The sequence below is a fragment of the Oncorhynchus gorbuscha genome, linkage group LG13 (assembly GCF_021184085.1).
Source record: "Oncorhynchus gorbuscha isolate QuinsamMale2020 ecotype Even-year linkage group LG13, OgorEven_v1.0, whole genome shotgun sequence".
Taxonomy (NCBI): domain Eukaryota; kingdom Metazoa; phylum Chordata; class Actinopteri; order Salmoniformes; family Salmonidae; genus Oncorhynchus; species Oncorhynchus gorbuscha.
In genome coordinates, this window is record NC_060185.1 from 84,537,470 (window position 1) to 84,562,274 (window position 24,805).

A 24,805-nucleotide genomic window follows, 5' to 3' on the forward strand; every position below is an offset into this window, starting at 1 on the left:
AGTGTTAATAACCAGTGTTATAGCAGTGTTTTAGAGAAGAGATAGCAGTGTTATAACAGTGTTTTAGAGAAGAGACAGACAGTGTTAATAACAGTGTTTTAGAGAAGAGACAGCCAGTGTTAATAACAGTGTTTTAGAGAAGAGACAGCCAGTGTTAATAACAGTGTTTTAGAGAAGAAGAGACAGCCCAGGTGTTAACAGTGTTTTAGAGAAGAGACAGCCAGTGTTAATAACAGTGTTTTAGAGAAGAGACAGTGTTTTAGAGAAGAGACAGTGTTATAACAGTGTTTTAGAGAAGATACAGCCAGTGTTATAGCAGTGTTTTAGAGAAGATACAGCCAGTGTTATAGCAGTGTTTTAGAGAAGAGACAGCCAGTGTTATAATAGTGTTTTAGAGAAGAGACAGCCAGTGTTATAATAGTGTTTTAGAGAAGAGACAGCCAGTGTTATAACAGTGTTTTAGAGAAGAGACAGCCAGTGTTATAACAGTGTTTTAGAGAAGAGACAGTGTTAATAACAGTGTTTTAGAGAAGAGAGTGTTATAACAGCAGTGTTTTAGAGAAGAGACAGCCAGTGTTATAACAGTGTTTTAGAGAAGAGACAGCCAGTGTTATAGCAGTGTTTTAGAGAAGAGACAGCCAGTGTTAATAACAGTGTTTTAGAGAAGAGACAGCCAGTGTTAATAACAGTGTTTTAGAGAAGAGACAGCCAGTGTTAATAACAGTGTTTTAGAGAAGAGACAGCCAGTGTTAATAAACAGTGTTTTAGAGAAGAGACAGCCAGTGTTAATAACAGTGTTTTAGAGAAGAGACAGTGTTAATAGCAGTGTTATAACAGTGTTTTAGAGAAGAGACAGCCAGTGTTATAGCAGTGTTTTAGAGAAGAGACAGCCAGTGTTATAACAGTGTTTTAGAGAAGAGACAGCCAGTGTTAATAACAGTGTTTTAGAGAAGAGACAGCCAGTGTTAATAACAGTGTTTTAGAGAAGAGACAGCCAGTGTTAATAACAGTGTTTTAGAGAAGAGACAGCCAGTGTTAATAACAGTGTTAATAACAGTGTTTTTAGAGAAGAGACAGTCAGGTTATAACAGTGTTTTAGAGAAGAGACAGCCAGTGTTATAGCAGTGTTTTAGAGAAGAGACAGCCAGTGTTATAATAGTGTTTTAAGAGACAGCCAGTGTTATAATAGTGTTTTAGAGAAGAGACAGCCAGTGTTATAACAGTGTTTTAGACAGTGTTTTAGAGAGACAGCCAGTGTTAATAACAGTGTTTTAGAAGAGATGGCCAGTGTTATAACAGTGTTTTAGAGAAGAGACAGCCAGTGTTATAGCAGTGTTTTAGAGAAGAGACAGCCAGTGTTAATAACAGTGTTTTAGAGAAGAGACAGCCAGTGTTATAACAGTAACAGTGTTTTAGAGAAGAGACAGCCAGTGTTAATAGACAGTGTTTTGTTTTAGAGAAGAGACAGCCAGTGTTAATAACAGTGTTTTAGAGAAGATAACAGTGTTTTACAGCCAGTGTTATAGCAGTGTTTTAGAGAAGAGACAGCCAGTGTTATAATAGTGTTTTAGAGAAGAGAACAGTGTTATAATTGTTTTAGAGAAGAGACAGCCAGTGTTATAACAGTGTTTTAGAGAAGAGACAGCCAGTGTTATAACAGTGTTTTAGAGAAGAGACAGCCAGTGTTATAACAGTGTTTTAGAGAAGAGACAGCCAGTGTTATAGCAGTGTTTTAGAGAAGAGACAGCCAGTGTTATAACAGTGTTTTAGAGAAGAGACCAGCCAGTGTTATAACAGTGTTTTAGAGAAGAGACAGCCAGTGTTAATAACAGTGTTTTAGACAAGTGTTTTAGACAGCCAGTGTTATAACAGTGTTTTGGAGAAGAGACAGCCAGTGTTATAGCAGTGTTTTAGAGAGAAGAGACAGCCAGTGTTATAATAGTGTTTTAGAGAAGAGACAGTGTTTTAACAGTGTTTTAGAAGAGACAGCCAGTGTTATAACAGTGTTTTAGAGAAGAGACAGCCAGTGTTATAGCAGTGTTTTAATAGTGTTATAACAGTGTTTTAGAGAAGAGACAGCCAGTGTTAATGTTTTAACAGTGTTTATAACAGTGTTTTAGAAGAGACAGCCAGTGTTTTAGAAGAGACAGCCAGTAAATAACAGTGTTTTAGAGAAGAGACAGCCAGTGTTAATAACAGTGTTTTAGAAGAAGAGTGTTACAGTGTTTTAGAGAAGAGACCAGTGTTAATAACAGTGTTTTAGAGAAGAGACAGTCAGAGAAGAGATTATAACAGTGTTTTAGAGAAGATACAGCCAGTGTTATAGCAGTGTTTTAGAGAAGAGACAGCCAGTGTTATAATAGTGTTTTAGAGAAGAGACAGCCAGTGTTATAACAGTGTTTTAGAGAAGAGACAGCCAGTGTTATAACAGTGTTTTAGAGAAGAGACAGCCAGTGTTATAACAGTGTTTTAGAGAAGAGACAGCCAGTGTTATAACAGTGTTTTAGAGAAGAGACAGCCAGTGTTATAACAGTGTTTTAGAGAAGAGACAGCCAGTGTTATAACAGTGTTTTAGAGAAGAGACAGCCAGTGTTAATAACAGTGTTTTAGAGAAGAGACAGCCAGTGTTAATAACAGTGTTTTAGAGAAGAGACAGCCAGTGTTAATAACAGTGTTTTAGAGAAGAGACAGCCAGTGTTAATAACAGTGTTTTAGAGAAGAGACAGCCATAACAGTGTTAATAACAGTGTTTTAGAGAAGAGACAGCCAGTGTTAATAACAGTGTTTTAGAGAAGAGACAGCCAGTGTTATAACAGTGTTTTAGGGAAGAGACAGTGTTATAGCAGTGTTTTAGAGAAGAGACAGCCAGTGTTATAGCAGTGTTTTAGAGAAGAGACAGCCAGTGTTATAATAGTGTTTTAGAGAAGAGACAGCCAGTGTTAATAATAGTGTTTTAGAGAAGAGACAGCCAGTGTTATAATAGTGTTTTAGAGAAGAGACAGCCAGTGTTATAACAGTGTTTTAGAGAAGAGACAGCCAGTGTTATAACAGTGTTTTAGAGAAGAGACAGCCAGTGTTATATAGCAGTGTTTTAGAGAACAGCCAGACAGCCAGTGTTAATAACAGTGTTTTAGAGAAGAGACAGCCAGTGTTATAGCAGTGTTTTAGAGAAGAGACAGCCAGTGTTATAACAGTGTTTTAGAAGAAGAGACTTTAGAGAAGAGACAGTGTTAATAACAGTGTTTTAGAGAAGAGACAGCCAGTGTTAATAACAGTGTTTTAGAGAAGAGACAGCCAGTGTTAATAGCAGTGTTTTAGAGAAGGGACAGCCAGTGTTAATAACAGTGTTTTAGAGAAGAGCTGGCCAGTGTTAATAGCAGTATTTTAGAGAAGAGATGGCCAGTGTTAATAGCAGTATTTTAGAGAAGAGATGGCCAGTGTTATAACAGTGTTTTAGAGAAGAGATGGCCAGTGTTAATAGCAGTATTTTAGAGAAGAGACAGCCAGTGTTAATAGCAGTATTTTAGAGAAGAGACAGCCAGTGTTAATAACAGTGTTTTAGGGAAGAGACAGCCAGTGTTAATAGCAGTGTTTTAGAGAACAGACAGCCAGTGTTAATAGCAGTGTTTTAGAGAAGAGACAGCCAGTGTTATAGCAGTGTTTTAGAGAAGAGACAGCCAGTGTTATAACAGTGTTTTAGAGAAGAGACAGCCAGTGTTGATAACAGTGTTTTAGAGAAGAGACAGCCAGTGTTAATAACAGTGTTTTAGAGAAGAGATGGCCAGTGTTATAACAGTGTTTTAGAGAAGAGATGGCCAGTGTTAATAGCAGTATTTTAGAGAAGAGATAGCCAGTGTTAATAGTAGTATTTTAGAGAAGAGACAGCCAGTGTTAATAACAGTGTTTTAGGGAAGAGACAGCCAGTGTTATAACAGTGTTTTAGAGAAGAGACAGCCAGTGTTATAGCAGTGTTTTAGAGAAGAGACAGCCAGTGTTAATAACAGTGTTTTAGAGAAGAGACAGCCGGTGTTAATAACAGTGTTTTAGAGAAGAGACAGCCAGTGTTAATAACAGTGTTTTAGAGAAGAGACAGCCAGTGTTATAACAGTGTTTTAGAGAAGAGACAGCCAGTGTTATAGCAGTGTTTTAGAGAAGAGACAGCCAGTGTTATAACAGTGTTTTAGAGAAGAGACAGCCAGTGTTATAACAGTGTTTTAGAGAAGAGACAGCCAGTGTTATAACAGTGTTTTAGAGAAGAGACAGTGTTATAACAGTGTTATAACAGTGTTTTAGAGAAGAGACAGCCAGTGTTATAACAGTGTTTTAGAGAAGAGACAGCCAGTGTTATAACAGTGTTTTAGAGTGTTTTAAGAAGAGACAGCCAGTGTTATAACAGTGTTTTAGAGAAGAGACAGCCCAGGTGTTAATAACAGTGTTTTAGACAAGAGACAGCCAGTGTTATAACAGTGTTTTGGAGAAGAGACAGCCAGTGTTATAGCAGTGTTTTAGAGAAGAGACAGCCAGTGTTATAGCAGTGTTTTAGAGAAGAGACAGCCAGTGTTATAACAGTGTTTTAGAGAAGAGACAGACAGTGTTAATAACAGTGTTTTAGAGAAGAGACAGCCAGTGTTAATAACAGTGTTTTAGAGAAGAGACAGCCAGTGTTAATAACAGTGTTTTAGAGAAGAGACAGCCGGTGTTAATAACAGTGTTTTAGAGAAGAGACAGCCAGTGTTAATAACAGTGTTTTAGAGAAGAGACAGTCAGGGTTATAACAGTGTTTTAGAGAAGATACAGCCAGTGTTATAGCAGTGTTTTAGAGAAGAGACAGCCAGTGTTATAATAGTGTTTTAGAGAAGAGACAGCCAGTGTTATAATAGTGTTTTAGAGAAGAGACAGCCAGTGTTATAACAGTGTTTTAGAGAAGAGACAGCCAGTGTTATAACAGTGTTTTAGAGAAGAGACAGCCAGTGTTATAGCAGTGTTTTAGAGAAGAGACAGCCAGTGTTATAACAGTGTTTTAGAGAAGAGACAGCCAGTGTTATAGCAGTGTTTTAGAGAAGAGACAGCCAGTGTTATAACAGTGTTTTAGAGAAGAGACAGACAGTGTTAATAACAGTGTTTTAGAGAAGAGACAGCCAGTGTTAATAACAGTGTTTTAGAGAAGAGACAGCCAGTGTTAATAACAGTGTTTTAGAGAAGAGACAGCCAGTGTTAATAACAGTGTTTTAGAGAAGAGACAGCCAGTGTTAATAACAGTGTTTTAGAGAAGAGACAGTCAGGGTTATAACAGTGTTTTAGAGAAGATACAGCCAGTGTTATAGCAGTGTTTTAGAGAAGAGACAGCCAGTGTTATAATAGTGTTTTAGAGAAGAGACAGCCAGTGTTAATAACAGTGTTTTAGAGAAGAGACAGCCGGTGTTAATAACAGTGTTTTAGAGAAGAGACAGCCAGTGTTAATAACAGTGTTTTAGAGAAGAGACAGTCAGGGTTATAACAGTGTTTTAGAGAAGATACAGCCAGTGTTATAGCAGTGTTTTAGAGAAGAGACAGCCAGTGTTATAATAGTGTTTTAGAGAAGAGACAGCCAGTGTTATAATAGTGTTTTAGAGAAGAGACAGCCAGTGTTATAACAGTGTTTTAGAGAAGAGACAGCCAGTGTTATAACAGTGTTTTAGAGAAGAGACAGCCAGTGTTATAGCAGTGTTTTAGAGAAGAGACAGCCAGTGTTATAACAGTGTTTTAGAGAAGAGACAGCCAGTGTTATAACAGTGTTTTAGAGAAGAGACAGCCGGTGTTAATAACAGTGTTTTAGACAAGAGACAGCCAGTGTTATAACAGTGTTTTGGAGAAGAGACAGCCAGTGTTATAGATTGTGATTGAGTTAGATTGTATAGATTGAGGACCCGGTTCAGTTTACTTCAGGACATTGTCTGTTGTGTTTTATTCATGACTAAATCACATCAAGGCAACTCTTGATCACACAGAAGCATTCACACACTGAGGCAGACACGAATACAACATTTACATTTTAGTAATTTAGCAGACGCTCTTATCCAGAGTGACTTACAGTAGTGAGTGCATACATTGTTTTACTTGTCCCCCATGGGAGTCGAACCCACAACACGCACACACACACACTCTTAAATGTTCCTTTTGGAGGCTAGCTATTTTCAGTAATATAACCGTAACAGAGTCAATGAGCTTCTGACTAGATTTCCCATAGGAGTTCAGGCCCTAAATCTAATGCAGAGTTAACACCATGTACCAGATAGGGGTTCAGGCCCTATGGGAAATCTAATGCAGAGTTAACACCATGTACCAGATAGGGGTTCAGGCCCTATGGGAAATCTAATGCAGAGTTAACACCATGTACCAGATAGGGGTTCAGGCCCTATGGGAAATCTAAGGTAGAGTTAACACCATGTACCACATAAGGGTTCAGGCCCTATGGGAAATCTAATGTAGAGTTAACACCATGTACCACATAAGGGTTTAGGCCCTATGGGAAATCTAACGTAGAGTTAACACCATGTACCAGAGATTAGTTCAGGCCCTATGGAAAATCTAATGTATAGTTAACACCATGTACCACATAAGGGTTCAGGCCCTATGGGAAATCTAATGTAGAGTTAACACCATGTACCACATACGGGCTCAGGCCCTATGGGAAATCTAATGTAGAGTTAAAACCATGTACCAGATAGGGGTTCAGGCCCTATGGGAAATCTAATGCAGAGTTAACACCATGTACCAGATAGGGGTTCAGGCCCTATGGGAAATCTAATGTAGAGTTAAAACCATGTACCAGATAGGGGTTCAAGCCCTATGGGAAATCTAATGCAGAGTTAAAACCATGTACCAGATAGGGGTTCAGGCCCTATGGGAAATCTAATGCAGAGTTAACACCATGTACCAGATAGGGGTTCAGGCCCTATGGGAAATCTAATGCAGAGTTAACACCATGTACCAGATAGGGGTTCAGGCTCTATGGGAAATCTAATGCAGAGTTAACACCATGTACCAGATAGGGGTTCAGGCCCTATGGGAAATCGAATGCAGAGTTAACACCATGTACCAGATAGGGGTTCAGGCCCTATGGGAAATCTAATGTATAGTTAACACCATGTACCAGATAGGGGTTCAGGCCCTATGGGAAATCTAATGCAGAGTTAACACCATGTACCACATACGGGCTCAGGCCCTATGGGAAATCTAATGTAGAGTTAAAACCATGTACCACCTAAGGGTTCAGGCCCTATGATAAATCTAATGTAGAGTTAACACCATGTACCAGATAGGGGTTCAGGCCCTATGGGAAATCTAATGTAGAGTTAACACCATGTACCAGATAAGGGTTCAGGATCTATGGGAAATATAATGTAGAGTTAACACCATGTACCAGATAGGGGTTCAGGCCCTATGGGAAATCTAATGTAGAGTTAACACCATGTACCAGATAGGGGTTCAGGCCCTATGGGAAATCTAATGTATAGTTAACACCATGTACCATATAGGGGTTCAGGCCCTATGGGAAATCTAATGTAGAGTTAACACCATGTACCAGATAAGGGTTCAGGCCCTATGGGAAATCTAATGCAGAGTTAGCACCATGTACCAGATAGGGGTTCAGGCCCTATGGGAAATCTAATGTAGAGTTAACACCATGTACCACATGGATGGATTGGTTAGCTGTGTGGTCATGCTTTAAGGGCTGTATAGTAATGAGGTCTGTATGTCACAAGGACTGGCCTATTAGAAACCCATATGTTCTGATTGTTGAAATCATTTGTAGATAGGCTAGTAGGTAACTGGATAAAGCAGAGTAGATAGGCTAGTAACTGGCTAAAGCAGAGTAGCTAGTAACTGGCTAAAGCAGAGTAGCTAGTAACTGGCTAAAGCAGAGTAGCTACTAACTGTCTACAGCACAGTAGATGGGCTAGTAATTGGCTAAAGCAGAGTAGCTAGTAACTGGCTAAAGCACAGTAGATAGGCTAGTAACTGGCTAAATCAATCAATCAATCAATCAACCAATCAATCAATCAATGTATTTATAAAGCCCTTTTTACATCAGCAGATGTCACAAAGTGCTATACAGAAGCACAGCCTAAAACCCCAAACAGCAAGCAATGCAGATGCACAAAGAATTGTTCATCTGGATATTGCCACATGAAACCCAATCTCATGAAACCGTTCTATACATTTCACATCTGTATTACTCTGCATTTTTGATGCTGGTGAAAAAAACGATTATGTTTCCTTTTAAGGTGGGAATTGAACAAGTAACTGTGCTGGAGTTACAGTATACTGTGCCCCACTTGTGTGCCATCAGACTGTCCGAAAGACATGACCAGACTGAGAAAAGTGCTTGAGATGAAGGGGCAGATAACAGCAATAGCCAAGGTTGGAGACCTAAAGGGCAGAAAAGGCACTAAGTGTGGAGATTTCTGTTCAGTGTGATGCAGAAAATTAAGAGACTACTATCCTGTAATGCTGAATTTCAATGTGGGGCTGGTGGCAGCAATATATACATTTACGGTGAAGCTGGAGGTAGAATATTCAGTACATAACACATTGAGGCATAGGAGTTACCGAGGACATTTTCCTTTAACTCCCCATTTTGAAAGCTTGCTGTACCTGACCTCCAGTCATCCTCTGGTGTGTATATTATCAAATGGCATTAATCATAGTCAAGAGAACACATGTCTAAACAGATCAACCTCCTGTACTACAAAACATTGGAGAAAAATAAAACTGACTAGGAGCATCTAGAAGAACATTGCACAGTATCATTCCTAAAACCCATTACAGTTCAGCCCTGGTGCATCAATTTTACTATTTGGTTTGCGTACCACAAACACATGAATTGTGGACCAGTTTACACAAAAAGAAAAGTCTGGATACGAAAGCAAAATTTCACTTCTAGAATGGACTTCCTAGCCTATATTATTTTGATGAGCAGTCTATGCAGTTAAATGTTGAGAGTGTAGACTTGGCGTCAGAAGACTGTGGAACACCGTAATGGACTCAATTGCCATACATGCACGTGTCATAGTGGGGTCAATATATAAATTCATAATGAGTCCCCTGTATTGATTTGATAAATGAAAAAAATGGTTACGACGGTGATAAATGTACTTAAGTTGACAATTTAGTTGAATTGAAGATCTGTTAACTGAAAAGTTATGGAGAGCCACAGCACAATTAGAAATGAAGCACACCATCGGGCTTCAAAGAAGTGTAACCGTATAACTTTAGACCGTCCCCTCGCCCATACCCGGGCGCGAACCAGGGACACTCTGTACACATCAACAGTCACCCACGAAGCATCGTTACCCATCACTCCACAAAAGACGCGGCCCTTGCAGAGCAAGGGGAACAACTACTTCAAGGTCTCAGAGCAAGTGACGTCACCGATTGAAACGCTATTTAGCGCGCACCACCGCTAACTAAGCTAGCCATTTCACATCTGTTACAGAAGCACATGCTAGTAACTGGCTAAATCAGAGTAGAGAGGCTAGTAACTGGCTAAATCAGAGTATATAGGCTAGTAACTGGCTAAATCAGAGTAGAGGCTAGTAACTGGCTAAATCAGAGTATATAGGCTAGTGACTGGCTAAATCAGAGTAGATAGGCTAGTAACAGGCTAAATAAGAGTAGATAGGCTAGTAATTGTCTAAAGCAGAGTAGATAGGCTAGTAACAGGCTAAATCAGAGTAGATAGGCTAGTAACAGGCTAAATAAGAGTAGATAGGCTAGTAACTGGCTAAATCAGAGTAGATAGGCTAGTAACAGGCTAAATAAGAGTAGATAGGCTAGTAACAGGCTAAATAAGAGAGATAGGCTAGTAACTGGCTAAATCAGAGTAGATAGGCTAGTAACAGGCTAAATAAGAGTAGATAGGCTAGTAACTGGCTAAATCAGAGTAGATAGGCTAGTAACTGGCTAAATCAGAGTAGATAGGCTAGTAACTGGCTAAATCAGAGTAGATAGGCTAGTAACTGGCTAAATCAGAGTAGATAGGCTCGTAACTGTTTGAAGCAAAGAAGAGAGACTAGTAACTGGCTAAATCAGAGTAGATAGGCTCGTAACTGTTTGAAGCAAAGAAGAGAGACTAGTAACTGGCTAAATCAGTGTAGATAGGCTAGTAACAGGCTAAATCAGAGTAGATAGGCTAGTAACTGTCTGAAGCAAAGTAGAGAGACTAGTAATTGTCTAAAGCAGAGTAGATAGGCTAGTAACAGGCTAAATCAGAGTAGATAGGCTAGTAACTGGCTAAAGCAGAGTAGATAGGCTAGTAACTGGCTAAATCAGAGTAGATAGGCTAGTAATTGTCTAAAGCAGAGTAGAGAGGCTAGTAACAGGCTAAATCAGAGTAGATAGGCTAGTAACAGGCTAAAGCAGAGTAGATAGGCTAGTAACTAAAGCAGAGTATATGATATTGATATGCTACTATAGTAGATGGATGATCTGAAGGGCTGTGTCTGTGCAGGGATTTTACAGCTAAAGAGGGAGAGCTGCCTCCCGCAGAGCAAGCCTGATCGAGGACAGAGAGAGAGATAAATAGAGAGAGTGAGATAGACAGAGAGGGAAGAGAGAGGGAAGGAGGAGTGAGATGACTTAAATCCTTCTTTCAGCTCAGATCACCAGATCTGTTTGGAGAGCAGAGTGTGCTGCCATGGCAACCCAGCGAGACATGGACATTCCTTACAGAGTGTTGCAGCTCACAGCATGTACCCGTATGTGTGTGTTTCACAGCACGCCTGTGTGTTTGTGTGGTTGTGTGTGCGTATGCATACTTGTACGTGTCTGTTGATACTATTTGCTAACTATCAGATTATACTGGAAGTTCTGATTAATGCAGCCATGGTTAGTGTTTCTTGCTGAAATTACTAACACTGTCTCTGTATGTGTGCATGAGAGATCTGTTTGTGTGTGTGTGTGTGTATTTGCTATTGTGTGTGTGTGTGTGTGTGTGTGTGTGTGTGTGTGTGTGTGTGTGTGTGTGTGTGTGTGTGTGTGTGTGTGTGTGTGTGTGTGTGTGTGTGTGTGTGTGTGTGTGTGTGTGTGTGTGTGTGTGTGTGTGTGTGTGTGTGTGTGTGTTTCACTGTACATCAACCATAAAATGCAGTAAACCACAGTCCACAACAGCTGTTGAATTGATTCACTCCATGTGACACACTAGTACAATATTCCACAGCATTGTACAACTTAACACACTACGGTGGAAATGTCCACAGTTCCCTTAACACCCAACAAGAACCATCCTCTGTTTTGATGTAAACATTACTAACATAATTCACTCATTCTCCACTGCATGAAAATACTGACCTTTATAGGATAGAGCTGAGAGAGAGGGAGAGAGAGAGAGAGAGAGAGAGAAAGAGAGAGAGAGAGAGAGAGAGAGAGAGAGAGAGAGAGAGAGAGAGAGAGAGAGAGAAAGAGGAGGAGTGGGGAGAGAGAGGGAGTGGGGAGAGAGGGGTGTGGGGGAGAGAGAGAGAGAGAAAGGGGGGAGTGGGGGAGAGAGAGGGAGTGGGGGAGAGAGAGGGAGTGGGGGAGAGAGGGGGAGTGATATGGGGGAGAGAGAGAGAGTGAGGGAGAGAGGGAGAGATGGGGGAGTGATATGGGGGAGCGAGAGAGAGAGAGAGAGAGGGGGGGAGTGATAGGGGGAGCGAGAGAGAGAGAGAGAGAGAGAGAGAGAGAGAGAGAGAGAGAGAGAGAGAGAGAGAGAGAGAGAGAGAGAGAGAGAGAGAGAGAGAGAGAGGGGGCGAGTGATATGGGGGAGCGAGAGAGAAAGAGAGAGAGAGAGGGATGAGTTCCAGCCAGGTCGCAAGAGTCCGACTGCATTATTAGAGGCAACGTGGCAGTCGGAGCACACACACCTACACACACACCTACACACAAACCTAGACACACACACCTACATACACACATACACACACACCTACACACACACCTACACACAAACCTAGACACACACACCTACATACACACATACACACACACCTAGACACACACACCTACACACACACCTAGACACACACACCTAGACACACACACCTACACACACACCTACACACACACCTAGACACACACCTAGACACACACACCTACACACACACCTACACACACACCTAGACACACACACCTACACACACACCTAGACACACACACCTACACACACACCTACACACACACTTAGACACACACCTACACACACACCTACACACACACCTACACACACACCTACACACACACACACCTGCACACACCTACACACACACCTACACACACACCTACACACACACACCTACACACACACCTACACACACACCTACACACACACCTACACACACACACCTACACACACACCTACACACACACCTAGACACACACACCTACACACACACCTAGACACACACACCTACACACACACCTACACACACACTTAGACACACACCTACACACACACCTACACACACACCTACACACACACCTACACACACACCTACACACACACACCTACACACACACCTAGACACACACACCTACACACACACCTAGACACACACACCTACACACACACCTGCACACACACTTAGACACACACCTACACACACACCTAGACACACACACCTACACACACACACCTACACACACACACCTACACACACACTTAGACACACACCTACACACACACACCTACACACACACTTAGACACACACCTACACACACACCTACACACACACCTACACACACACACCTACACACACACCTACACACACACCTACACACACACCTAGACACACACACCTACACACACACACCCACAGTATCTCATTTATTCAGATGTTTCTGATTGGTCTGGAATCAGAACATTATTAAGGTTGTGTCCCTCTTTTCCAACAGTGTAAATCCTAATACATTGTAATGTGGTCATTACAGACTCATTCCTTACACTCACAAAAATCTTTAGTCATGCTAATTAGCATATGGAATAGAAGTTAGTCAGGGGAATTTTCCAGGGAGTTGAGCATTTCAGTTAGCTACACTAGATCCACTCTGAGCTGGGGAGATAAGAGGGTTAGAGAGGGCTTTGATTTGGTTGCTGGAAGCAGTGACTCGCCACGCCTGATTCTGGTCCTTCTCTGGCAAGCATCCCATTCCTGTTCCACATTAACATAACCTTTATTATATATAATATATGTATATTATAAAGGTTATGATAATATACATAATGTTCAGCAGTAATGAGTAGTTACTGTGAGTAAATCATGAATCGTTGTTTTAATGATATCGCTACTCTAAAAAGCAGCCTTCATAGTGTTTTTATGTCACGACTTCCTCCGAAGGTGGATCCTCCCCCTGTTCGGACAGCGCTCGGCGGTCGTCGTCACCGGTCTACTAGCTGCCACCGATTCCTTTTCCATTTTCTGTTGGTTTAGTCTTTATTGTTTTCACCTGGACCTTGTTTGTGGTTCATTCGGGGCTATTTAAGCCTTCAAGGCCTGCCTTTGTGCTTCTTTTCTTTACTGTCAGTGGAGGTTTGTGTTTGTCCCTTAGCGGATTATTTTGGTGTCCCGTTTTGGGGGTCATTGTGCCTATTGTTTGTGGCTTTACCATTTTAGTAATAAATCCGTGTGTTTTGGATCCTTCGCTCTCTGCGCCAGACCCCACACCCACCACTCCTAGCTACCGTGACGATTTACTGATGTTCACTGCAGCACTGTCCTTTATGGGGTTCTCAACGTTTTTGGACTGGGCACCTCTTTTGTGACAGCAAATTCATCAGGGACCCGCTGATGAAAATAGCCTACAAGGAGTTTTACTAGGATTTCTGCCGTGCATGGCTGGATGAACCAAGTCTTGGACCCGGGGAAAGAACATTGAAAAGGCTCGCCTTTTCCGTTTCCAAGCTCATTTCCTGCAATTCTACACATTTTGTCATGGGGCAAAGACATTTGTGTTGCTGCAGCTTTAAGCTAATATTCTATATATTTTGAATTACAGGGGCAGGGGAATAGTATTGAGTTGAAAATAATTGGTGGACTACTATGGATACCAATATCCCTGTGAGCATCCCAGGCACATGTGTCCCAGGGTTTAGACCAGAGTACTGTGGATACCAATATCCCTGTGAGCATCCCAGGCCCATGTGTCCCAGGGTTTAGAACAGAGTACTGTGGATACCAATATCCCTGTGAGCATCCCAGGCACATGTGTCCCAGGGTTTAGAACAGAGTACTCTGGATACCAGTATCCCTGTGAGCATCCCAGGCACATGTGTCCCAGGGTTTAGACCAGAGTACTGTGGATAGCAATATCCCTGTGAGCATCCCAGGCACATGTGTCCCAGGGTTTAGAACAGAGTACTGTGGATACCAGTATCCCTGTGAGCATCCCAGGCCCATGTGTCCCAGGGTTAAGAACAGAGTACTGTGGATACCAATATCCCTGTGAGCATCCCAGGCCCATGTGTCCCAGGGTTAAGAACAGAGTACTGTGGATACCAGTATCCCTGTGAGCATCCCAGGCCCATGTGTCCCAGGGTTAAGAACAGAGTACTGTGGATACCAATATCCCTGTGAGCATCCCAGGCCCATGTGTCCCAGGGTTAAGAACAGAGTACTGTGGATACCAGTATCCCTGTGAGCATCCCAGGCCCATGTGTCCCAGGGTTAAGAACAGAGTACTGTGGATACCAATATCCCTGTGAGCATCCCAGGCCCATGTGTCCCAGGGTTTAGAACAGAGTACTGTGGATACCAATATCCCTGTGAGCATCCCAGGCCCATGTGTCCCAGGGTTAAGAACAGAGTACTGTGGATACCAATATCCCTGTGAGCATCCCAGGCCCATGTGTCCCAGGGTTAAGAACAGAGTACTGTGGATACCAATATCCCTGTGAGCATCCCAGGCCCATGTGTCCCAGGGTTAAGAACAGAGTACTGTGGATACCAATATCCCTCCCTGTGTCCCAGGGTTAAGAACATCCCAGGCCCATGTGTCCCAGGGTTAAGAACAGAGTACTGTGGATACCAATATCCCTGTGAGCATCCCAGGCCCATGTGTCCCAGGGTTAAGAACATACAATGTAGATTAATAATATGACATTGTATTGTTCAGTAAAACTCACTTTAAACCTATTCCACAGATCCCTTGGCCAGAAGTCATATGTTAGTAATATTCATTATTATGACATTTTTTATATATATACTGAACAAAAATATAAACGCAGAATGTAAAGTGTTGGTCCCATGTTTCTTGAGCTGAAATAAAAGATCCCACAAATGTTTCCATACGCACAAAAAGCATATTTCTCTCAAATGTTGTGCACAAATTTGTTTACATTCCTGTTAGTGACTATCTCTCGTTTGCCAAGATAATCCATCCACCTGAATGGTGTGATATATCAATAAGCTGATTAAAAATCATTGCAAAGTTGGACCTTGTGCTGGGGACAATAAAAGGCCACTCTAAAATGTGCAGTTTGGCATCGTAACCGACTTCAGCGGGCAAATGCTCACCTTTGATGTCCACTGGCACGCTGGAGAAGTGTGCTCTTCACAGATGAATCCCGGTTTCAACTTTACTGGGGAGATGGCAGACAGCGTGTATGGCATCGTGTGGGTGAGCAGTTTGCTGATGTCAACGCTGTGAACAGAGTGCACCATGGTGGTGGTGGGGTTATGGTAAGGGTAGGTATAAGCTACAGACAAAGAACACATTTCCATTTTATTGAAGGCTATTTAAGTGCTCAAAGATACCGTGATGAGATTCTGAGGCCCGTTGTCCTGCCCCTCATCCACTGCCATCACCTCATGTTTCAGTATGATAATGCACGGCCCCATGTCGCAATGATTTTTACACAATTCCTGGAAGCTGAAAAAAATCCCAGTTATTCCATGGCCTGCATACTCACCAGACATGTCACCCATTGAGCCTGTTTGGAACACTCTGAACATGTACGACAGCGTGTTCCATTTCCTGTCAATATCCAGCAACTTCGCACAGCCATTGAAGAGGAGTGGGACAATATTCCACAGGCCACAATCAACAGCCTGATTAACTCCATGAGAAGGAGATGTGTCATGCTGCATGAGACAAATGGTCACCCCAGATACTGACTGGGTTTCTGATCCATTACTTTTTTTAAGGTAACTAAGATGCATACCTGTATTCCCAGTCATGATATCCGTAGATTAGGGCCAAATTTATATATTTCAATTGACTGATTTCCTTATATGAACTGTGTAGAATCTTAGAAATTTGAGCAAGTTGGGTTTATTTTTTTGTTCGGTGTAGATAGATCTGTTTCTGAATAGCTTTACAGTATTTCATATTTTGAGATTTGAGAACCGCTGCTGGGCAGTATGGGGTTACATGGGGTTTCTGTGTTGGACAAGTGATGAGTGATTAGTACTAATGAATCTGGTCATAGATGAGAGAGAGAAAAAAATGATGAGAGAGAGGGAGCGAGAAAAAAAGAGAGTGAGTAGGGTGAGAGGGTTAGAGAGAGAAAGAGAGAGAGGACAGTGGCAGTTCTAGGTCAAAGCGAACAGACAGATGAGAAGCAGGGGATGGGAGCATGCATGGAACAAGGGATGGAGTGGAATAGATACATGATACCAAGACAGAGACAGATGGACAGACAGACATGCACACAAATCCTGCTCTGCCTGAAGCCTGCTCAGGTGTTCACCGGTTTAACAGTGTGGTAGGTCTACACACACACACACACACACACACACACACACACACACACACACACACACACACACACACACACACACACACACACACACACACACACACACACACACACACACACACACACACACACACACACACACACACACACACACACACACACACACACACACACACACACACACACACTCTCTCTCTCTCACTCTTCTCTTTTGCATATACCCCTTTCTTTCCCTCATTTCTCAGGCCTTCTAACTCTTTCTCTTTCATCATCCTCCGATCTTATCTCACGCATCCTAAATGTTTTTTTTTCTCTTGTTCAATCTCTCCTTCCTTTTTCATGTTCTTATTCACTAACTGCAGGAAGACTAAACCCTGGAACCCTTTTGGTTTTTGCTTCAGCTAATGTTTTATCACATAAAAGCTCTCTGTCTCTCTCTGTCTTGCACTCTCTCTGTCTGATGTGCCAGAGAGGAGAATAGTACATAACAGAGATACACTTAATCGTTCGTGCTCAGTATTGCTCTCCTGAGGCAGAGAGACAGAACTACAGCCCAAATGGTACCCTGTTCCCTATATGGTCTATCACATGGCCCCTGGTCAGAAGTAGTGCACTATAAAGGGAATAGGGTGCCATTTTGGGACAGATACCGAGAAACAGAGAAAGGTCCTGGGGGAATTGGCTTCCAGCAAATCAGTGGTTGATTTTTGAAACGGCCATTACGAACTGTTTAAGAGGCTGACGGTGTGGGTTCAAATGTTCAAATGTAAATGTCACTGACATGTCTACCTCATCTCATCCTTGCAGAGAAGCACTAAAAACAAACAAGCAACACAGAAAAAGACAAACGTTATCTCATATTACCATACTGTGTGTAAACTGAGAAACAAGGTTCATGAAATTGACAACTTATTAACATCAGAAATTATTCATATTCTGGCCATCTCTGAAACACACTTAGATAATTCCTTGGATGATTCAGACATGGTTATATAATATACAGGAAAGATAGAAATGCCAATGGAGGAGTTGTTGCCATGTATGTCCAGAGTCATATTCCTGCTTGGCTGAGAGAACATCTCATGTCAGATGATGTGGAAGTAATATGGCTACAGGTTCATCTGCCTTACCTAAAGCCTATTATTGTAGAAAGTTGCTATAGAACGCAAAGTGCTAAAAGTCAGTATTTGGACTACTGTATATGTGTGAAATGTTGGATAATGTTTGTGATATCAACAGAGAGGTACAGTGGGGCAAAAAAGTATTTAGTCAGCCACCAATTGTGCAAGTTCTCCCACTTACAAAGATGAGAGAGGCCTGTAATTTTCATCATAGGTACACTTCAACTATGACAGACAAAATGAGAAAAAAGAATCCAGAAAATCACATTGTAGGATTTTTTATTAATTTATTTGCAAATGATGGTGGAAAATAAAGTATTTGGTCAATAACAAAAGTTTATCTCAATACTTTGTTTTATACCCTTTGTTGGCAATGACAGAGGTCAAACGTTTTCTGTAAGTCTTCACAAGGTTTTCACACACTGTTGCTGGTATTTTGGCCCATTCCTCCATGCAGATCTCCTTTAGAGCAGTGATGTTTTGGGGCTGTTGCTGGGCAACACGGACTTTCAACTCCCTCCAAAGATTTTCTATGGGGTTGAGATCTGCAGACTGGCTAGGCCTCTCCAGGACCTTGAAATGCTTCTTACGAAGCCACTCCTTCGTTGCCCGGGTGGTGTGTTTGGGATCATTGTCATGCTGAAAGACCCAGCCAAGTTTCATTCTTTCCTTTACACGGATCAGTCATCCTCGTCCTCGTCCCTTTGCATAAAAACAGCCCCAAAGCATGATGTTTCCACCCCCATGCTTCACAGTAGGTATGGTGTTGACAACTCCATTGTGTCCTCCTCCCAGAGCGCCAAGAACCTTGGCGTGATCCTGGACAACACCCTGTCGTTCTCAACTAACATCAAGGCGGTGGCCCGTTCCTGTAGGTTCATGCTCTACAACATCCGCAGAGTACGACCCTGCCTCACACAGGAAGCGGCGCAGGTCCTAATCCAGGCACTTGTCATCTCCCGTCTGGATTACTGCAACTCGCTGTTGGCTGGGCTCCCTGCCTGTGCCATTAAACCCCTTCAACTCATCCAGAACGCCGCAGCCCGTCTGGTGTTCAACCTTCCCAAGTTCTCTCACGTCACCCCGCTCCTCCGTTCTCTCCACTGGCTTCCAGTTGAAGCTCGCATCCGCTACAAGACCATGGTGCTTGCCTACGGAGCTGTGAGGGGAACGGCACCTCAGTACCTCCAGGCTCTGATCAGGCCCTACACCCAAACAAGGGCACTGCGTTCATCCACCTCTGGCCTGCTCGCCTCCCTACCACTGAGGAAGTACAGCTCCCGCTCAGCCCAGTCAAAACTGCTCGCTGCCCTGGCCCCCCAATGGTGGAACAAACTCCCTCACGACGCCAGGACAGCGGAGTCAATCACCACCTTCCGGAGACACCTGAAACCCCACCTCTTTAAGGAATACCTAGGATAGGTTAAGTAATCCCTCTCACCCCAACCCCCCTAAGTTTTAGATGCACTATTGTTAAGTGACTGTCCCACTGGATGTCATAAGGTGAATGCACCAATTTGTAAGTCGCTCTGGATAAGAGCGTCTGCTAAATGACTTAAATGTAAATGTAATGTAATAAATGTGTTCTTTGGATGCACCTCAGCATTCTTTGTCCTCCAAACATGACGAGTTGAGTTTTTACCAAGAAGTTCTATTTTGGTTTCATCTGACCATATGACATTCTCCCAATCTTCTTCTGGATCATCCAAATGCTTTCTAGCAAACTTCAGACGGGCCTGGACATGTACTGGGTTAAGCAGGGCGACACTTCTGGCACTGCAGGATTTGAGTCCCTGGCGGCATAGTGTGTTACTGATGGTAGGCTTTGTTACTTTTGCTCACCCTTCTTGTGATCATTTTGACCCCACGGGGAGAGATCTTGCGTGGAGCCCCAGATCGAGGGAGATTATCAGTGGTCTTGTATGTCTTCCATTTCCTAGTAATTGCTCCCACAGTTGAATTCTTCAAACCAAGCTGCTTACCTATTGCAGATTCAGTCTTCCCAGCCTGGTGCAGGTCTACAATTTTGTTTCTGGTGTCCTTTGACAGCTCTTTGCTGTTGGCCATAGTGGAGTATGGAGTGTGACTGTTTGAGGTTGTGGACAGGTGTCTTTTATACTGATAAAAAGTTCAAACAGGTGCCATTAATACAGGTAACAAGTGAAGGACAGAGGAGCCTCTTAAAGAAGAAGTTACAGGTCTGTGAGAGCCAGAAATCTTGCTTGTTTTTAGGTGACCAAATACTTATTTTCCACCATAATTGGCAAATTAATTAATTAAAAGTCCTACAATGTGATTTTCTGGATTTTTTTTCTCATTTTGTCTGTCATAGTTGAAGTGTACCTATGATGAAAATTACAGGCCTCTCTCATCTTTTTAAGTGGGAGAACTTGCACAATTGGTGGCTGACTAAATACTTTTTTGCCCCACTATATATATTTTGGATGACCGAAATATTGACTTGATATCATCAAGCTGCCCACTCAAAAATAAACTGTAACCAGTGTCTGTCAATCTGGTTCAAGTCATCAGTCAACCTGTCACGTGTGCTCCCTCTCTGGCCTCTAGATCACCAGGCTGCTCGTTATGGCGCACACCTGTAACCATCATTACACGCACCTGCGCGTCGTCAGACTCACCTGGACTCCATCACCTCCTTGATTACCTGCCCTATATATGTCCCTCCCTTTGGTTCCTTCCCTATATATATCTCCCTTTGGTTCCTTCCCCAGGCGTCATTGTTTCTGTTTCTGGTCTGTGCATTGTTCGAGGTTCTTGGTTTATATTATGTTCTGTTTATTTTATTAAAACACTCCCTGAACCACACCCATTCACGCATATAGTGATGATATATTTACAAAAAACAACGTTCCAAAGACTGGACTTAAAATTGTGTGTAAACGATCATACAAGAGGTTGTGCAATTATTCATATGTCAAAGATGTGAAAAATATTTGTTGGTCTGATGTGTGTAATGAGAAACATCCAGACGCTGCACTTGAAGCATTTATGAAATTGCTTCTTCCGCTTACTGATATGCATGTGCCCATCTAGAAAGACTGTTAGAACTGCCAAATCCCCATGGATAGATGAATTTATAAACTGTATAGCTGAGAGCAATGAGGCAAAGGGAATAGCAAATAAGTCTGACAACACAGTAGACTGGCAAACATACCGTAACTTGAGAAGTCCCGTAACTCAACAAAAAGAAGAAGAAATTATACTATGGAACAAAGAACAATTATATAAAGAATGATATGATAGTAAAAAGCTCTGGAATACTTTCATTGGGGCAGATGGCTTGTTCATAACAAAATCCTTTGATATTGCCCTCCACTTTAATAACTTTTTTGTTGACAAGATTAGCAAACAACAACAACAAATGCTGAGCCTTCATATTCATGCATAATGGACCAAATAATGAAAGACGAGCACTGCAATTTGAGTTCCACAAAGTGGGTGTGGAAGAGGTGAAAACATGGTTGGTATTTATAAATAAGGACAAATCACCCGGCATAGGTCACCTGGATGGTCAATTGTTGAGGTTGGTAGCGGAATACATTGTAACTCCTGTTTGCCACATCTTCAATTTAAGCCTAGAAGACGGTGTGCCTCCAGACATGGAGGGAGACAAAGGACATTCCACTACCCAAGAATAGCAGAGCACCATTTATTGGTTCAAACAGCCAATCAATCAGCCTGTTAAAAGTGCTTAGAAAACTTATTTTAATTTTATTTTATTGTGTTTAATCAAATATGAAGTTGTTTTACAGAAAACAAATGAACAACAGACTTTCAGTATGTGTATAAGGAAGTGCATTTAACATGCTCGGCACCGACACAAATGACTGATCATTGGCTTAAATAAATTGACAGTAAGAAGATTTTGGGAGCTGTTTTGTTAGACTTTTAATGTCATTGATCATAACCTATTGCTGACAAAACGTAGGTATGGATTTGCATCCCCTGCCTAATTATGGTAAATACTTATCTAATAGAACACAGAGGGTTTTTGTTAATGGAAGCCTCTCATGCAAACTCAGTTGAGTTTGGTGTACCGCAGGGCAGCCGGCTAGGGACATTATTGTTTTCTGTTTTTACTAATGACCTTCCACTGAGCTTGAATAAAGCCTGTGTCTATGTATGCTGACGACTCAACAGCATACATGTAGGCTGCAACAGTAAAATAAATAACTGAGACACGTAACATAAAGCTCCAGTCAGTCTTAGAATGGGTAACTAGCAATAGGCTGGAGTTAAATATCTAAAAACCTAAAAGCATAATTTTTGGGACAAATCACTTGCTCAACGCTAAAACTCGTTTAGATCTATTATTGAATCATGTGGCTATTGAGCAAGTTGAGGAGACTAAACTGCTGGGTGTAACCCTAGACAGTAAGCTGTCATGGTCAAAACAGGCTATTACTAGCCTGTTCAACCACTCTTTTGTATCATCTGAGATCCCCAAAGATTGGAAACCTGCAACGGTCATCACACTCTTCAAAGGGGGAGACCATCTCGACCCAAACTGTTACAGACCTATATCCATCCTGCCCTGCCTTTCTAAAATCTTTGAAAGCCAAGTTAACAAACAGATCACCGACCATTTCGAATCCCACCTTTACTTTCTCCACTATGCAATCTGCAATTTTCCGAGCTGGTCATGGCTCAAGGTCCTAAACAATATCATAACCGCCATCGATAAAAGACAGTACTGTGCAGCCGTCTTCATTGACCTGGCCAAGGCTATCGACTCTGTCAATCACTGTATTCTTATCGGCAGACTCAATTGCCTTGGTTTCTCAAATGACTGCCTCGCCTGGTTCACCAACTACTTCTCAGATAGAGTTCAGTGTGTCAAATCGGAGGGCCTGCTGTCCGGACCTCTGGCAGTCTCTATGGGGGTGCCACAGGGTTTAATTCTCGGGCCGACTCTTTTCTCTGTATATATCAATGGTATCGCTCTTACTGCTGGTGATTCTCTGATCCACCTCTACGCAGATGACACCATTCTGTATACATCTGGCCCTTCTTTGGACATTGTGTTAACAAACATCCAAACAAGCTTCAATGCCATACAACACTCCTTCCGTGGCCTCCAACTGCTTTTAAATGCTAGTAAAACTAAATGCATGCTCTTCAACCGATCGCTGCCCGTACCCGCCTGCCCGACTAGCATCACTACTCTGGACAGTTCTGACTTAGAATATGTGGACAACTACAATTACCTAGGTGTCTGGTTAGACTGTAAACTCTCCTTCCAGACTCACTTTAAGCATCTCCAATCCAAAATTAAATCTAGAATCGGCTTCCTATTTCACAACAAAGTCTCCTTCACTCATGCTGCCAAACATACCCTTGTAAAACAAACTATCCTACCGATCCTTGACTTCGGCGATGTAATTTACAAAATAGCCTCCAGAAATCTACTCAGCAAACTGGATGTAGTCTATCACAGTACCATCCATTTTGTCACCAAACTCCATACACTACCCACCACTGCGACCTTTATGTTCTTGTTGGCTGGCCCTCGTTACATATTCATCGCCAAACCCGCTGGCTCCAGGTCATCTATAAGTCTTTGCTAGGTAAAGCCCCGACTTATCTCAGCTCACTGGTCACCATTTCACCCCCCGCCAATAGCACGCGCTCCAGCAGGTATATTTCACTGGTCATCCCAAAAGCCAACACTTCCTTTGGCCGCATTTCCTTCCAGTTCTCTGCTGCCTGCCAATGACTGGAATGAATTGCAAAAATCACTGAAGCTGGAGATTTATATCTCCCTCTCTAACTTTAAGCATTAGCTGTCAGAGCGGCTTACCAATCACTGTACCTGTACACAGCCAATCTGTAAGTAGCACAACCAACTACCTCATCCCCATATTGTTATTTATTGTCTTGCTCTTTTGCACCCCAGTATCTCTACTTGCACATCATCCTCTGCACATCTATCACTCCAGTGTTAACGCTAAATTCTAATTATTTCGCCTCTGTGGCTTATTTATTGCCTTATCTCCCTAATCTTACTACATTTACACACACTGTCCATAGATTTTCTATTTTGTTATTGACTGTACATTTGTTTATGTGTAACTCTGTGTTGTTGTTTTTGTCACACTGCTTTGCTTTATCTTGGTCAGGTCGCAGTTGTTCCTAACTGGCCTACCTGGTTAAATAAAGGTGAATTTAAAATAAATAAAATAATAAATATAGACTCAATGGTTGCTAAAAATGGGAAGAGATCTGTTCATGAATGTGCATTCTTGACATCTCAGTCGACCAGACAGGTCCTACAGGCCCTAGTTTTGTTGCACCTGGACTACTGCCCAGCTGTGTGGTCATGTGCGGCAAAGAAGGACATAGGTCAATTGCATTTGGTCCAGAAAAAGCAGCACATTTCGCACTTAGATGTGCATAAAGGGAAAGTGTCAGTAACATGCATGTCAGTCTCTCCTGGCTCAAAGTTGAGGAGAGATTGACTGCATCACTATCGGTCTTTGTACGAGGTATTGATGTGTTGAAGGTACCGATATGTCTTTCAAGCAGTTGGCACACAGTTCAGACTCTCATCGGTACAACACAGAACATGCAACCAGAGGTCTTTCACAGACCCCAGGTCCAGAACAAAGGCTGGAAAACACACAGTATTAAATAGTGCCAAGACTACATGGAACTCTGCCTCCCCAGGTAACTAAAGCTAGAAATAAAACCAGTTTCAAAACAGATAAAAGAACACCTTAATGCACAAAGGGGACTATGAAGAGACAGCCATTATATATATTTAGTATTGTAATTCGCACTGTACTATGTATTAGACCTAGATATTGTGTGTATCTACTGATATGTAGGCTGTGTGTAAATGTATGTATTTCAGGCCTTGACTTATATTAGTCTGTACTATGTATTATGTCATGTTATATGTGGACCCCAGGAAGAGTAGCTGCTGATTTTGCAGCGGTTCATGGGGATACT

At 42.2% G+C, this 24,805-nt stretch overlaps 1 protein-coding gene across 8 annotated transcripts in view; it reads left to right on the plus strand.

The window, feature by feature from the left end:
* Positions 1-24,805, plus strand: part of LOC123993632 (glutamate receptor 1-like) — a 232,954-nt gene that overhangs the window by 187,069 nt on the left and 21,080 nt on the right. The gene's annotated exons all lie outside the window — the stretch shown is intronic.